Genomic DNA, 14778 nt, shown 5'->3' with positions numbered 1-14778 from the left:
AGCTGACGACGGTTGCGAATCACTTGGAACAGCCACACCTTTAGTGCGAACGCCGGCTCCTACGGCGTAGAACAGCAGCACCGGCGGCTGATAGGAACGCAGCTTGATGTATGTCACTATATAACTTCTCCAAAGGTAATCGGTTTCTTTTTTCTTATGAGCACAAAAATTCTCTTACTATTACAAACCACCAGCGCCGAAACTTTTACAAGTAGTTTTTAAAGAAGTCGGCGTCCTGCTGTAGTTGGCGAAAAATGGCAAACGTGCTCGACAAACCTTCTCGACTCCGCGTCTGCTTTTTATTTAAACGCGCCGTTTTATTTTGTAAAAAACCAGTTTTTCGTCACTAACTTTCTTGTTTGCCATGTAATTTATAAACGGAGAACCGGGCAATAAGAGCTTTTTTGTCAAAAAACACAATTTGAGCAGCCATAAGCCCGTTTCGATCCTACGCAATCAAGTTCCACAACTACCCATCATTCCCATTGAAGCGTAAGCGCCGCTGCCATGTTCGCGTTGACACTAGCGCCAGTTTCCCCTCTAGTTATTTGTATGAAACTATATGGGAAATGCTACTCCGAAGTAACGCATCCTTACTCGGAGCAATAGGCCGATACGCACTAGAGAGTGGTCTCTACAAAGAAGCATAGAGCGAGCCTGACCATGCGTTTTTTAGGCGGCACATAACAACGACGACGCCCACGAAAGGACCTATGATCCCACAATGAACTTTAGTGGTACCCCCCTTCATCCCCTCCCTACTTACTTTCTTCCCCACCAAAGAGCTTCGTGCCTCCTTTAAATAAAGCATATTCATTCATTCATTCAAGGTTGCCTCTTGTGACAAACACCAGCATTCTTCGTTTTTGTCGTGAGCCCAGCGCTAAAAAGAAGGCGTTGCAGTGAAGACAAGACTTACGACGTTGAGAGTGCAAGAAAAAAAAACAACAAAAAAAACGGGCTCGCACTTCGGCGTCATGCCTGTAAATCTAATAATATATTTGCACAACCAGGCTTATTTTTTATTTGTGGGCTCATGGTTACCTAGGATTTAGGGTAATCCCCAAAACAATTTATTTGTTCGAAATAAAATTTTATTTGTGCGATTACTCAATCAGACGCTGTCTCTGTAAATCAATAGATACTTGCATTAAAGGCTTAATTTTTCATTTGTAAGTTCATTTTGCCCTAAACTTAGAAAAAAATCGCTCGCAGAATAAAGCTTATATATTCGAAATGAAAATCCAGGGCTGCGAGGGCAAGGTCGAATCAGAAAACATAATGGGACGATCTCCAAATGGGAAACCTATGAGCATTTTGAAAGATAAATTATAACACAATGAACTTCTTGTCTCTGAGATCGCCATGATAAGCAATTGATTAAATTACTAAATTACGGGAAGAAAAAGTAACCGCACCTGATTACCCATTAGTTAAAGTAACCGGTGTACTTTAATTGTAGCAGTGTCACTACTCCCATGCATGCAGCTAGATGAGTAGTTGCTAACTGCTAGGCTTCAAAAAAATCTCGGACACCTAAGGACTTCTAACTACTTTTGGATGCTAAAGCATTAATGTCCAATTAGACGCCTCTGTCCAATTAAACATGTGTTAAGGACTTATTAGTAGAAATTAAGAAGAAGAAATGGGCGTGGACAGGGCATGTAATGCGAAGGCAAGATAACCGTTGCTCATTAAGGGTAACAGAGTGGATCCCTAGAGAAGGCAAGCGTGACAGGGGGCGGCAGAAAGTAAGATTGGCAGATGAAATCAAGAAGTTAGCGGCGATAAATTGGTCGCATTTAGCACAGGACCGGGATAATTGGACATCTATGGGAGAGGCCTTTGCCCTGCAGCGAGCGTAGACAGGCTGCTGCTGCTGCTGCTGCTGCTGCTGCTGCTGCTGCTGACTACTATGATGACTATGATGATGATTTCATTTCATTTGTTTCAACCTTAAAGGCCCGAGGGCATTACATAAGGGAGGGCAAGTGACGAGGTACACAGCAATGTTCAAACATAACACACACAAAAAAGGAAAAGAAAACACACAGATACCAGAATCGAATACATGTGACAGTAAAAACAACCAGAAACGCCAGTGTTGTCTGAAAAATAGAATTAAAATATTAAGGTGCGTACAAATCTAGAATTCTTGACAGAAATACATGAGATAGTCAAATTATCGGTAACAAATGTGATGAAACGTCTCTAAATGGTTCTTTGAGTTTTGTGCCTTGTCGTCATCGTCGCCTATATAGAGAATGCAGAATGGCGTTCGGCGTTCGCCAGTATACCTCTACAAGTACGTTCTACGCTCTGCAGTCAATGGGAGGTTCAGGGGACTCCCATTGAAGCGCCATTTATTTATTTCCGACATGTTACAGTGCTCAGCGCGAATTTTTCCGATATTCCGATACCCTACAGCCCACACTCCTGGAACGCGCACACAATCAACTTTTAAGGCCTAGACTTTTAAGGCCTGACGAATGCCGCCATGACGTCACAAAGCAGCGGTGGAGGCAGTGCCCGGTCGCAGTAGAGGAGTGCATTCAGCATGCACTGAGAAGTAATGAACATGCTACCTCAGTCGATGAAAAGGAATGTATATACAGCTAAAAATATGTAATGACAACTAGAGGTCACACATTTTCCTACTCCTAGCCGCAAAAAAAACGTGCTTGCTCGAAAGGATAGGCAAGCGCTTGAAAACGACGTTCGTCCAGCTTCCAGCACTACATTTACAGCGTGGTAGTAAACAGAAACAGAGATATCTGATGCCCGAAGCTCAGTTTTCTTCATCGATTCTTTTTTTATATATTAAATTGGCAACATAAATCTTGATCGAATTGATATATGAAACAAAAAAAACAGTTTGAACGCGTAGTCATAGCCCCATCTCCGAAAGAATTGCCTACACGTGAAGCATTCCCGAATGTTAAAATAAACAGAAACGACTGGTAGAAGGGAGTTTACGTCTGATGTTTAGCAAAAATTAAAGACAATTGACCCTTTTGGGGTGATAATGCGTGTTTGGCAAACATTATCCCTTCTTAGTTGCGATTGAGTCGGGTAGGCATGGGAAGGTAGTTAACAAATACCACTGCCAAATCTTAGGTATGTCACAAGGCATTGAGCATGCTTTATAAACGAGATCAAAAGTCTGAGAGCCTTTTTCTTAACCAGTTTATTTAGATCGCAAACAAATGCACTTTCACAGAATGTTTTGCCTAGCGTTTGCAACTTTTTCTTTTTTGAGTATGAATGAGCTTCCAAAACCTCGTCATTCGTTAATCTACAAGAGTTTCCCTCAAGAATGTTCGTGTACACAACACTTGTTTCTGAACTAGCTCGCTGGTGTGTCCGTCGTCGTATGTGTCAAAATCTGACGACTCGTCGTTGGTTAGGAGCTTTGCGGTAAGGTCTGTAACCAGCTAGCGTTGGTTCGATAGCTCCTAAAACACTTCATCTTGTGACAATTGCTCCACGATGGCATAATTGTGCGCGACAGCGTTTCAGCGTTTACAACACACATCGCTGGATGCCCGAGGCCTCCTCGATCCGTCGCTCTGATGACGTCATAATGCTTTTCTGCGACTGACACTGAAATCACCTTATTCAGTGTCAATGTTTCTCTGCATTTCTCAGATTTGAGCTTGTTTGTTCGTCATCCTACAAAGTCCCGTTAATTACATCTTCGGCTAAAAAGTGCGCGAAGCTCGCAGACTTCTAAAAAACGAGTCCTCGTTTACATCCAACCTTTTTTGGGGGGGTAAGTGCAGCGCTAAATAAGACTTCCAATATAAAGTGGGTTTTTTAAGGTGAAACGTTGCGCACTCTTAATTGAGCTCGAAACTTTTCTGATGGAGGCGAAAAACAAAAACACCCGTGTGTTCGAGATTTCGGCGCACGTTAAAGATTCTCAGGTGGCAATCAATCAATCAATCAATCAATCAATCAATCAATCAATCAATCAATCAATCAATCAATCAATCAATCAATCAATCAATCAATCAATCGATCGATCGATCGATCGATCGATCAATCGATCGTGCTCGAAAGCGCGAAGAAAATTCCACGGGATAACTCACCCTCAAATACTGCTAAGGAAAAGTTATCCGGTGGAATAGCGCACACACAATTCCTGCGTAGTTCCTCGTACTGGGGAAATCCGAAAACGCGCACTTTTCACTTGAGGGGTCGTAATTCCTACGGCACCGAGGGACGCAGCACTTCTTCGGCATGGCGAATTCAACCAGACGGTGTTGCTCCAAGTTGAAACCATCGCCACAACATGGCTGATATTCACAATTTAAAAACAGTGAGGAAACCCACGCAACCGCAGTAAAACGTGCACTCACGTGCACCCACGTGCTCTGGCAACAAACTGACGTGCGTGGTGTGCTGCGGCACTACTTGTCATCATCATCGTCAGCCTATCTACGCCCACTGCAGGGCAAAGGCCTCTCCCATTATTCTCCAATTACCTCGGTCCTGTGCCTACTTGTACTCCGCAGTAAAATATAGTGCGCTTTCACTACAACAACTTCCTTCTAAGTGACTGTATTTTGTTAGAGAATTGCTTTTTTTTCTTATTCAAATATCACCGCAAATCAGAACAAATATACTTTTGTTGTATTATTGCGGCTCAATTACTGGAACGACATGAAAACATGTGCAGAAAAAAATTTTTCGGAGGGATCTTCCGCGCCTTTCTCCACAGCCTTGCCCTCCGCTGCCACTTCATCACTTCAGCTATCCGTGACGCAAACAGTCTTCCTAGAAGGCAGTGACACAACCCATTACAACCTCCCCTTCCCCTCTCCACCCGTTTCTTTCCTGAGCAATGGGAGACACTGTTGACCAGCTGTTGTCAACTGAAGAACCAGACCCTCGTGGTGACGCGGGCGAAGACGGCTAGGGCAGTAGTTTCCGGAATATAGTATTTCCACTCTTACTTGCGAGCTCACTAAAATGTTTTTCTTTCTTTCTCTACACACGCCGCCGAGTGTCCGCGCGCTATGGAACGCGTAGCATCCAATGGGCGCACTCCTTCCGAACCTGCCACCGTGATGGTGCATGTCTGGATCTAAGGTCATTGATCTTGTCCTTTCGAGACTATAGCAACCACAATCCCTCCTGTCTGGAGCGACCCGTGCCAACCGCTATTCATAAGCGTAAAGAGGGTTGACAGAGACGACGGACGTAACCTCATCCCTCCTCTTCTTTTGAGGTGAGGAACCGCCGCTTCTCCACTCGAGCGTAACGATGACATGTCACGCGCTCCTCGCACAGGAGTGACACGGGCGCCGCCCTTTTAAAGCGAAAGCTTTGTGGGGCCGGTGGTGTCCTATCAAAAGAAGGCATATCTCCATAGGCCGGTCGGCCGACCGAAAAGCTCCGGTAAGATCTCTGGATACACGGCGTGTGCGTGAAACCGGGCTTGCATTGTGTCAAAACGATTGCTTGAAAACCGCGAAACAGGAGCGGTTCAAGATAAAGACAATAATGCACGCATCGACTATGAAGAAGGAGTAAAATGGTATACCTTTATCTCATAAACCACGTATCGGTATACATTTAAATCATTCGTAGATGTGTTTACTTAGTGCGCGAAAAAAATTGTCGCGTGTGTTCGTTTTTAGATGCCACGCATCTCATTCACTCGCCTTGTCCCTGTATCCATACGGCGTTGTTGTCGGCGTTGTCGGCGTCCACCCCTCCCCCATTCTCCTCGCCGCGCGAGCTGCGCTCTCCGCCGCTCACCCCTCTCCTCTCCGATAGCGAACACTCTCTCGCGAGGGGCATTGGATTGGATTCGATTGGCTTGGCTTGGCTTGGATTGGAACTCTGCGATGCTTCGCATCCCCTCAGGGTTCCCCTCGTGAAGATGGTGTAAATTTTCTAGATGCAACGCATCTCATTCACCCGCCTTGTCCCTGCTTCCGGCGTTGTGGTCGTCGGCGTCGGCCCCTCCCCCATTCTCCTCGCCGCGCCAGCTGAGCTCTCCGCCGCTCACCCCCTCTCCTCTCTGATAGCGAACACTCTCTCGCGAGGGGCATTGGATTGGAATCGATTGGCTTGGCTTGGCTTGGCTTGGATTGGATTGGAATAAAGTGGATTGTGTTGGATTGTGTTGCGTCATAGCCGCGGCAGGCGCACTGGCGCCGGCGCGTCCCCTCACCGTTATGCGCGCTATAAAACGCGGTGCCTGCGCCGCTCCGCTCCATCGTTCCAGCGCCGTTCCTCCGCTGTCCAACGCTGCAACGTGAACCCCCTATGCGTCGCATCTACACAGGGGTTCCCGCGAGGGGAGGTGGGAGTTTTTATTCGGGATTTCGGTATTTCAAGGTTTCACGATCGGTTGGACGCACTTTTAGCTTTCGCGCTTCTCTCAACTTTCTTTGGGAAGGGATGGTAATCTTTTTTCGCTCAATGGGCCACTTTTTGCAGTCGAATAATAACAGCTTCAAGCCTCGAACCCCTGTGGGGGGTGGGGGGCAGAAGATTTATGGACGTATTCCAACAGCATCATCACCAGCCCGGTTGTGTCCACAGCAGGACTAGGACCTGTCCCAATGAGTTCCAGTTGTGCCTCGAGTCCATTCTTTGTCCCCGAATTTCCTTAGCTCCTCCATCCATCCATCCATCCATCCATCCATCCATCCATCCATCCATCCATCCATCCATCCATCCATCCATCCATCCATCCATCCATCCATCCATCCATCCATCCATCCATCCATCTAATCCTTCGTCTTCCTCTATTTCGTCTGTCATATCTCATTGCCATTCAGTTATGCGGATGGTCCACCTGTCGTCCTTCACTCGCATAACATGGCCTGCCCAGCCCCACTTCTCTCGCTTAACTTGAGCTGACGTATCTTCTACCAGAGGTTCTAGAATGATGCCAGATCACAAGCGTGTTCAGAACACGACTCGTTGTCTCTCTTAGTTAAGCATGATTGCTCAAACGTGTGTCGGTGTGACATACTCGCAGTGCAATGTCCTCCCTGACGTGCGTTTCCGGTCGCAGGTGCGACGCGCCTGTTCCGCAGCGTCTACGGGTTCGTTTCCCTCGGCCTCGAAGAGACAATGGGCTACACGAGCCGGCGTGCGTCTTGTTCGCACACGTGGCGAGCCCGCCCGGACAAAGGGGGGCGTGGTTTTCGTGCAGCGGGGTGCTGCGCACAGGTGAAAGCACAAAGGAGGAAATTTCAGCTAGATGGGGCTCAGGTAATAGCGTCATTTTCAACGATTAAGATATACCGGGCATACCTTGCTAGAAATAGGCGTTTGTGTTAGGAGATAAAATGCGTGGTTCCAAGAGAACAACCATCAGGGCTAACTCCCCTTTGCAAAAGGTAGGCCTGTAAGGACAGAGAAAATGATGACTATGACGAAGTTTTTCTCGCGACAAAATATACATTGTCGGCATAGGCGGGGTCCAAATTAAACCTGAGCTCGTCAATAGTGTGCCGTGCTTTCTATGGGGTATACCAAGCCCGGAGTGTGTATCAGTCGGAAGAGAGTACGGCGTGGATGATTTTGCGAACGTACGGAGAAATTTTTCGATTTAGCCAAGCATACATGATGCATTACTGTCATCATCATCCACGTCTCGCCAGCCGAGGCATGGCATTCCGCTCAGAAGAGGCGGCGGCAGGCCATTCCAATGCGAACCACAAGATGACCCAGCAGTGGAGACAGGAATGACGCGCTTATTACATTGAAAGGAGGAACTTTGGGCTGCCTCATCATGAGCAACATTGTGATGTGTCATCAAGTGCCATGAGTGAGTGCGTCCCGTTTCTCAGGTTCACACGAAGGAAGAAACGACTTTTTTCAGGGTTTGTTCAAACCACCTATCACAGGTTTTCTGTTCAGCCCCTCAATGCCGATTAGCAAAACGGACAGAGTAGTTTTTTTTTCCATGGCGGAATTTGTCGACGCCACCTGTTTTCAGCCCGGCCTCGCAGAGCTGTAGCTGGCCCACTCACTACCCGGGACAAAAAACCCGTTGTCTTTTAAAGCGAAAGCATTGGATGACCCATTGAACGAAAACTGCTCTGTCAGTGGCGTCTGTGACAGCGAAGGGGCTCCTAAACCCACGTGACTGCCAAGTGTCCCATAACGCGTGATTAGTAATAGAGTACAAATAAGGACTACACTGCTAGGTAACGCCTCGGCATTCGCAGAGCCGTGGTGGCTGCGGCCACCCGTGCGGCGTCTGGCGTCTGCGACATGTCACCAAGCACACCTCGCACTGGCCCCAACAGGAGGCACAGTTAGTGGGCCAGGATGCTTTGCGCTGCAGTAGGATTTTCAGCACTACCGTCTACTCCGGTATACAGCCGAAACACGGACGTAAAAAAAAAAGAATTACCCGAACTTAATTTAACCATAAAACGTTATTCGCAACGGAAAACTCCAAGGAGCACTTAGCGGCATTCACTATATAGGACATTACTGCTTCCGAACTCACAACTCACAAGAAATGCTTAAACGTCGTCGTGGTTGTTATAGCAACTGAGCGGTTATAGACTAACTAACAGTTTTGGGGGGTCCGTGGAACGAGATTGAAAGCCACTCCCTTCCTCTAAACTTCGGCACACCGTTGCCCATCGACCAACTCTTCGCCTCCGCCGCTTCGTATTTTGATAAAACAAGGCGTATAATGGCCTTCAAAAATGTCTTCCCAGCATTGCGTTTGTATTTCGCAGTGAAGCCGACTTTCAGGAGATGATAGTGAACTTGGCCATTGTAAGCTGGCTCTCTCACATCGTGTGTTGACAGCAAAGCCTACTCACAATTCTGCTGAACGTCTCGAAAGAGAATGGAGGACGGAGTTGACTCTTATCGAAAGGGAACGGAGAAGTTGACTCAGCAGATAACAGCCTCTCGGGTTGAGGGCACCTTAATCAAAACTGAGTCAAGGGGCAGGAGAGACAGCAAAGAGGATGGAAAGGGAGAAGAAGAGAGGTGCTGGATTACAAACCGCGCAGCGGGAACAGCACTGGCAGCAGCAGCACCTCCGGAGGGTGACGGAGTGCTCTCCGGGCAAGGGCAATGATGTTTCTCGGATGACTATTTATTTGTACCTCAAGAACCATCTTACCTATCCTCACCTCCCGATGTGTTTTTTTTTTAGTATACTGTTCTTCGCTCTGGAAGGAAAATGCATTCCGCAACGCCAACCTGGAGACCTATAGATAACCGGTTTGCCAGCGGCGGCTGCAGTCACCCTCGCGTGCTCTAGTTTCCTGAGCGATGCTGCAAGAACCAAACAGTGTTCCGTTAGTCCGCAGGGCAGTGGGGGTGTAGCTCAGATGGTAGAGCGCTCGCTTAGCATGCGAGAGGTACTGGGATCGATACCCAGCACCTCCATGTGCCTTTTTAAATTTCGCGCTTTCTTATTTTGCCTGTCGCAAGTGCGGCAAGAGTGGGACGGGATGAGCGTGCAGGGAAGGTGGCACTTCGTCATCACAAGTTCGTCACGCAGTCGGGAGGGGGGAGTGCTAATGGCATAAAGTGGTACCTTGGGCGAGTTGGTGCATGATAGAACTAAGATGACAAGTAAGGATTCCTTATGACTTGAGAGTGCGGAAACGTGAAATGCAGCAGAGCGTCGTAGAATGCTGTTTGCCGCCGTCGCAGCCAACGGGATTTGGGGAAATGGCCGCGGGCCCCTGACTGCAGCTGTCAACGCCACGGCCCAATCGTATACCGACCGGTTCTGTAAGAAATTGGAGACGAGGTGCGGCCCGTAACTGGTCGGCGATGGGGTTGGAGCACACGGTGGCATCGCAACGCCTACCTAGAGCCATTGTTCTTGTTTTCCTCAAGAAAGCCCCTCATGTGACGCAGGCCCACGCACAAACCTGCATACGTACCTAAGGCATAGGTGCCTGCCCTGGCAGGTTTCATTCTTTTTTTGTTCAAAATGCTCATTCTTTTCTTCCAACTGCCACTTCCGGATTTTTACGAATTCTCGCTTGTGATTATATAGACTTTCTTCATTCAGATGCTTAAGTTTATAATTTATAATTTTGTGTAGCGGGCGCATTAGCCCTCCTTACGCCCGATTCCTGGCCAATCCCCCATGTGGGTATGTGCCGCCGGACGCTCTCAGGAGACTCACGCTCACGTGGGCTCGGAATTGTCTCGGAATTTTTTTCTGTTCATTGACGGTGCAAACAAGAGCTTAAACGGCTCTGCTGTTAATTAAACTTTATTGTATTATTGAACTAAAATAAATGATTAAATATAAGCCCGCAGGCATAAAGAATATTGCTTTCACACTCACACACGTAAGCAGACTTAAGTGTTGGTGGTGGTGGCGAAACGTTTATTGAGCTTAAAGGGAAGGGGTATAAGGGCGTGGTTACCCTCCTAAGTCCAGGAGGCCTCTAGTCCGGGCTGCCTCCAGTGCGCGCCGCACCAGGGCGACCTGGCGGTCCGGTGCGGAGCTGGTCAGCTCGGACTCCCACTGCCCAGGGGAAGGGGAGGGGTGGGGATGTGGGTGTTGGGGGCAGGAGAAGACGAGGTGGTAGGTGTTGAGAGGGATGTGACAATGTGGGCAGTCAGGTGGAAAGAGAGAAGGGGAAATGTGGGATAGAATGATGTGGTTAAAGTATGTTTCGGTCTGTAGTCGGCGGAGGATGTAGGCCTGTTGGGCGGTGAGGGAAAAGTGGGGGGGGGGGGGGGGGCGGGTATCGCCGTCGGGAGTTTGTGTGGTGGGAGAGGATGGAGTTGTACGTGGGGTCGAGAGGTGTCAGGGCTGCTGGGTCTGGGGGTGGGGGAGTTATCTGGTTGAGGCTAGGCGAGGGAAGTGCCCGGGTAATGAGTGCGCGGGCTGCGGCGTGGGCCGCCTCATTCCCTGCGAGGCCGGAGTGGCCGGGGGTCCAGACAATGGAGAGGTCAATGTATTCAGGCAGGCGTTGAAGGAGGGGAATGGCTGCTGGCGGGGCGAGGCCGGCTTGGTAGAGGCGGCACGCTTGCTGCGAGTCGGTTATTATGGTCAGATAGGGTTGGTGGCAGTGGGTCAGGGCAGCGTGGGCGATGGCGAGGGACTCGGCGGTGAGCGTGGGGATGTGGCGGTAGGAGGCCGCGGTGGGGAGGCGGCCCTCGTTGTTAAGGACTGCGATGGTGGTGCTGTGGCGGGTTGAGGACTGCGCTATGTCGGTATAGCGGGTGTTGGGATCCGAGCCGTAGCGTTTTTCGAGGAATCGGACGCGGGCGTTGCGGCGGCCTTGGTTGTAGATGGGGTGCATATGCTTAGGGACGGGAGGGACGTGGATGCGTTGACGAATGGAGAGGGGAATACGTTGGGGCGCGTGTGGGGTGGCAGGGGCCGTGCGTCCGATGACCTGAAGTACCCGTCGACCAGCCGGTGTGAGGGAGAGTCGGTGCAGGTGAGAAGTGCGTTGGGCTTCCAAGATTTCTGTGAGGGTGTTGTGGAGGCCAAGCTGGAGGAGGCGTGTGTTGGAAGTGTAGGTAGGGAGGCCTAAGGCTGCTTTGTAGGTCTTGCGGATCAGAGCGTCCAGCTTGCTAGCTTCCTGTGTCTTGAGGTTGACGAAAGGGCAGCTGTATGTAAGGCGACTGATGAGGAGGGCTTGAACGAGTTTGCCGTAGGTGGAGCCGCGGATGCGCCGAATGAGGTGTGTAAGTTGGGTGATTGTTTTGTGGAGCTGTGGGAGAAGAATTGCGCCGGAGCCGTCGTAGTGAAAAGGAACTCCGAGTACCCGAAGGGAGGTGACTTGGGGAATGGGAGAGCCGTGGATGGTCACTTGTGGGTCCGGGGTGGGTTGTGGGGGGTGGCCGCGGGTGCGGGCTCGGAGAACGAGGAGGGCAGACTTGCTTGGTACGACCGTTAGGCCTCTGGGGTGGAGGTAGGCGACAGTGGTGTCGATGGCCTGCTGGAGGGCGTCTTGTTGCGCGCCGCTGGAGCCACTGGTAGTCCATATAGTGAGGTCATCGGCATAAAGCGCATGGTAGATACCGGGGATGGCATTCAGGAGACTGGGGAGGTGGAGGAGGGCGATGTTAAAGAGTAAGGGGGAAATAACGGAGCCTTGCGGTGTGCCTTTGGCAGGGGTGTGGAAGGTAGGGGATTGGAGAGGGCCGAGCCGGAGGGTGGCAGTGCGGTCCCGCAGGAACGCGGAGACGAATTGGTAGGCGCGGTGGCCGCAACCGGTGTGATTGAGGTTATCGAGGATGGCTTGGTGCGTAACGTTGTCGAAGGCCCCTTTGGTATCGAGGGTGAGGAGTGTTTTGGGTGTGTCATGGCTGAGGTGGTCGAGGAGCTGTTCTTTTATTTGTATAAGGACGTCTTGGGTGGAGAGATGTTGGCGGAAACCGAACATGGTAAGGGGGTACAGGTTACGGTCTTCGAGGAAGGTGGAGAGGCGTTGGTGAACTAGGTGTTCATAGACCTTGCCGAGATAGGAGGTGAGGGCTATGGGTCGGAGGGTGGTGACGGAGACAGGTTTGTTGGGCTTGGGGATAAGGGTGATGTCTGAGTGGCGCCACTGTGAGGGGTACGTGCCGGCTTCCCAGTTGCTGTTGTAATAGGTGAGGAGGTCTTCAAGGGTGTCGCCCGGGAGGTTGCGGATAGTTCTATAGGTGATGTGGTCTCTGCCCGGGGTGGTGTTGCGGGTGAGACGGGTGAATGGCGTGGAGTTCGATCATGGTGAAGGGGAGGTCCATGTCGGCGTTGGGGCGTCCGGTGTATTGAAGGTTCGGGGCAGGGGGATGAGTGACCGGATCACCAAAGAGATGCTGCCTGATGGTGCGGAGAAGCTCGCGAGGGGGTTGCGAATGGTTGCGGATGAGTTGATGGATGCGGTGCATTGAGTGACGTTGAGTAGAGTGGTTGTCCAGGAGGGAGCGGAGGAGGTGCCAGGTCTTGCGGGTGTGGAGGGTACCTTGCAGGCGGGCGCAGAAGTCCCGCCAGTTTTGGTTGTGAAGCTGGCTGGAGTACGCTTGGATCTCTTGGTTCAGGCGGGCTATACGTTTTCTGAAGGTGTGGTTGTGGCGCTGGCGCTTCCATCTTTTAGAAAGGCCCCGACGGGCATCCCACATGTGGAGGAGGTGTGGATCAGCCGCCGGCGTGGCGTCTGTGAGGGCTATAGATTGAGTGTGGGCGCAAACCCTCTGTTCTAAGGCCTGTGCCCAGTCGTCAAGGTTGTCGCCAATGGGTGGTACGGAGGTGGGATCCTTGCGAAAGTTGGGCCAGTTCGTGAGGCGTGCGGTGCCTCTGCGGAGGGGTTTGTGAACGAAGGGTACGCGGAGAGTTATGAGGTAGTGATCGCTGCCGAGGTTTTCGTCAAGCCGGTGCCACTGGGCTGTGGGACAGTGTCTGGTGAAGGTCAGATCGGGTATGGTGTCACGGCTAACGCTATTGCCGGTTCTAGTCGGGACGGTTAGGTCGTTTTGGAGGACGAGGTGATGATTTTGGCTGGCCCGGAGCAGCGCGGTACCCTTCTTCGAGGCGTAGCGGTAGCCCCAAGTTACGTGAGGGGCATTGAAGTCACCAAGGACAAGAAGGGGGTGGGATCCAGCTATCTGTACCGCTTCTTGAAAGAGGGGTTCTATGGTCTTGAGGTGGTCGTTGGGGGGGCTGTAGATGTTGAGGATATATACGTTCGGGCGTGTGGGGCGAGTCGAGATGATTTCGACGAAGGTGTGGGGGATGGTTTGGCTGAGGCGGTGCGGTTGTGCCGGGTGGGAGTTATGAACGAGGATGGCCGTTCGTGATTGGGGATCTTGCGTGAAGGCGTTGTATTGTGATAGGCGGGGGGTGGAGGTGTTGGTTTCCTGCAGGGCGATGACATCGGGGGGGTCGTTTTGGGTGAAGAGGGAGAGTTGATGACGTTTGCTGTTGAACGAGCGGCAGTTCCATTGATAGACAGTTATGGTGTCAATGGGGATGTTAGGCATGATACGGGTGGTGCTTGGGTTTCTTGGGGGTACTATCAGTGGAAAGGGAGAGGCTGTCCGGGTTGCGTTGGAGGGCGAGTTCGAATTTGGCTTGGCGTTCTGTGAGAAGTTGGAAGCTGAATTTTTTATTTCGCATCAGTGTTGTAATCGCTGGCCTCTCACAAAAAAAAGACATTTTGCAGTGTATTGTACAGTCAACTTGGCCTTGTCAGCATTTATAAAAAAAACCTACATTATGAATTTGTTGTTATTCCCACCTGACAGACACATGATGAAACGATAACGGAGCAATAAAAAAGTAAAAAAAAAACACTCACGATTTTCCTTTCCGAACCCGTTTGAACCCGTTTGAACCGGTTCGAACCGGAACGGAATGGTGCTTGGGAACCGAATTCGGAACCGAATACAACCAAATTTCTGCTCGACACTCGTACCAGGAGTGTCGAGCAGAAATTTGTTGATCAATGTCACCTGATACAGGGACGGTACGGAATGGCCCATCGGATGCAAGTGAACGTTCAGTACTAAAGTGGCTATTTGGGCTTGTTGAACATAGTTAGGGTACGACAGCGCAGCTGGAACACGGACGGAAAGGAAGATATGTAGACACACACGAGCGCTGAGAGCTGAGGTTCTTTCCAAACCTGCCGTTCATTTCCCAAGCTGCCTGCAAGCACCGTAAATGGTACATTGTTCTCCACATTGTTCTCTACATCAGCACGTCTACCAAACCGTGACTATTTGCGGTGGCAAGGTGGAGAAAAGCGAAAAGAGGAGCTTTAGACTTTTGGTTTCATCTGCCAAACTGAAAAGTCCTTCCAAGGACGTAACTTCTGC

General features: G+C 50.4%; 1 non-coding gene across 1 annotated transcript; it reads left to right on the top strand.

Annotated features, from left to right (window-relative positions):
- Window positions 1-9314: 9314 nt before the first annotated feature.
- Window positions 9315-9387, top strand: Trnaa-agc (transfer RNA alanine (anticodon AGC)). Its single transcript has one exon. It is a non-coding gene; the product is annotated as a tRNA-Ala (tRNA).
- The last annotated feature ends 5391 nt before the right edge of the window (window positions 9388-14778 follow it).

Source organism: Haemaphysalis longicornis, unplaced genomic scaffold (assembly GCF_048455015.1).
Source record: "Haemaphysalis longicornis isolate Haplotype H1 unplaced genomic scaffold, Haemaphysalis longicornis Haplotype H1 scaffold_5, whole genome shotgun sequence".
NCBI lineage: Eukaryota > Metazoa > Arthropoda > Arachnida > Ixodida > Ixodidae > Haemaphysalis > Haemaphysalis longicornis.
The sequence above is the reverse complement of the archived record's forward strand: the minus strand, read 5'-3'. Positions and strand labels throughout refer to the sequence as shown.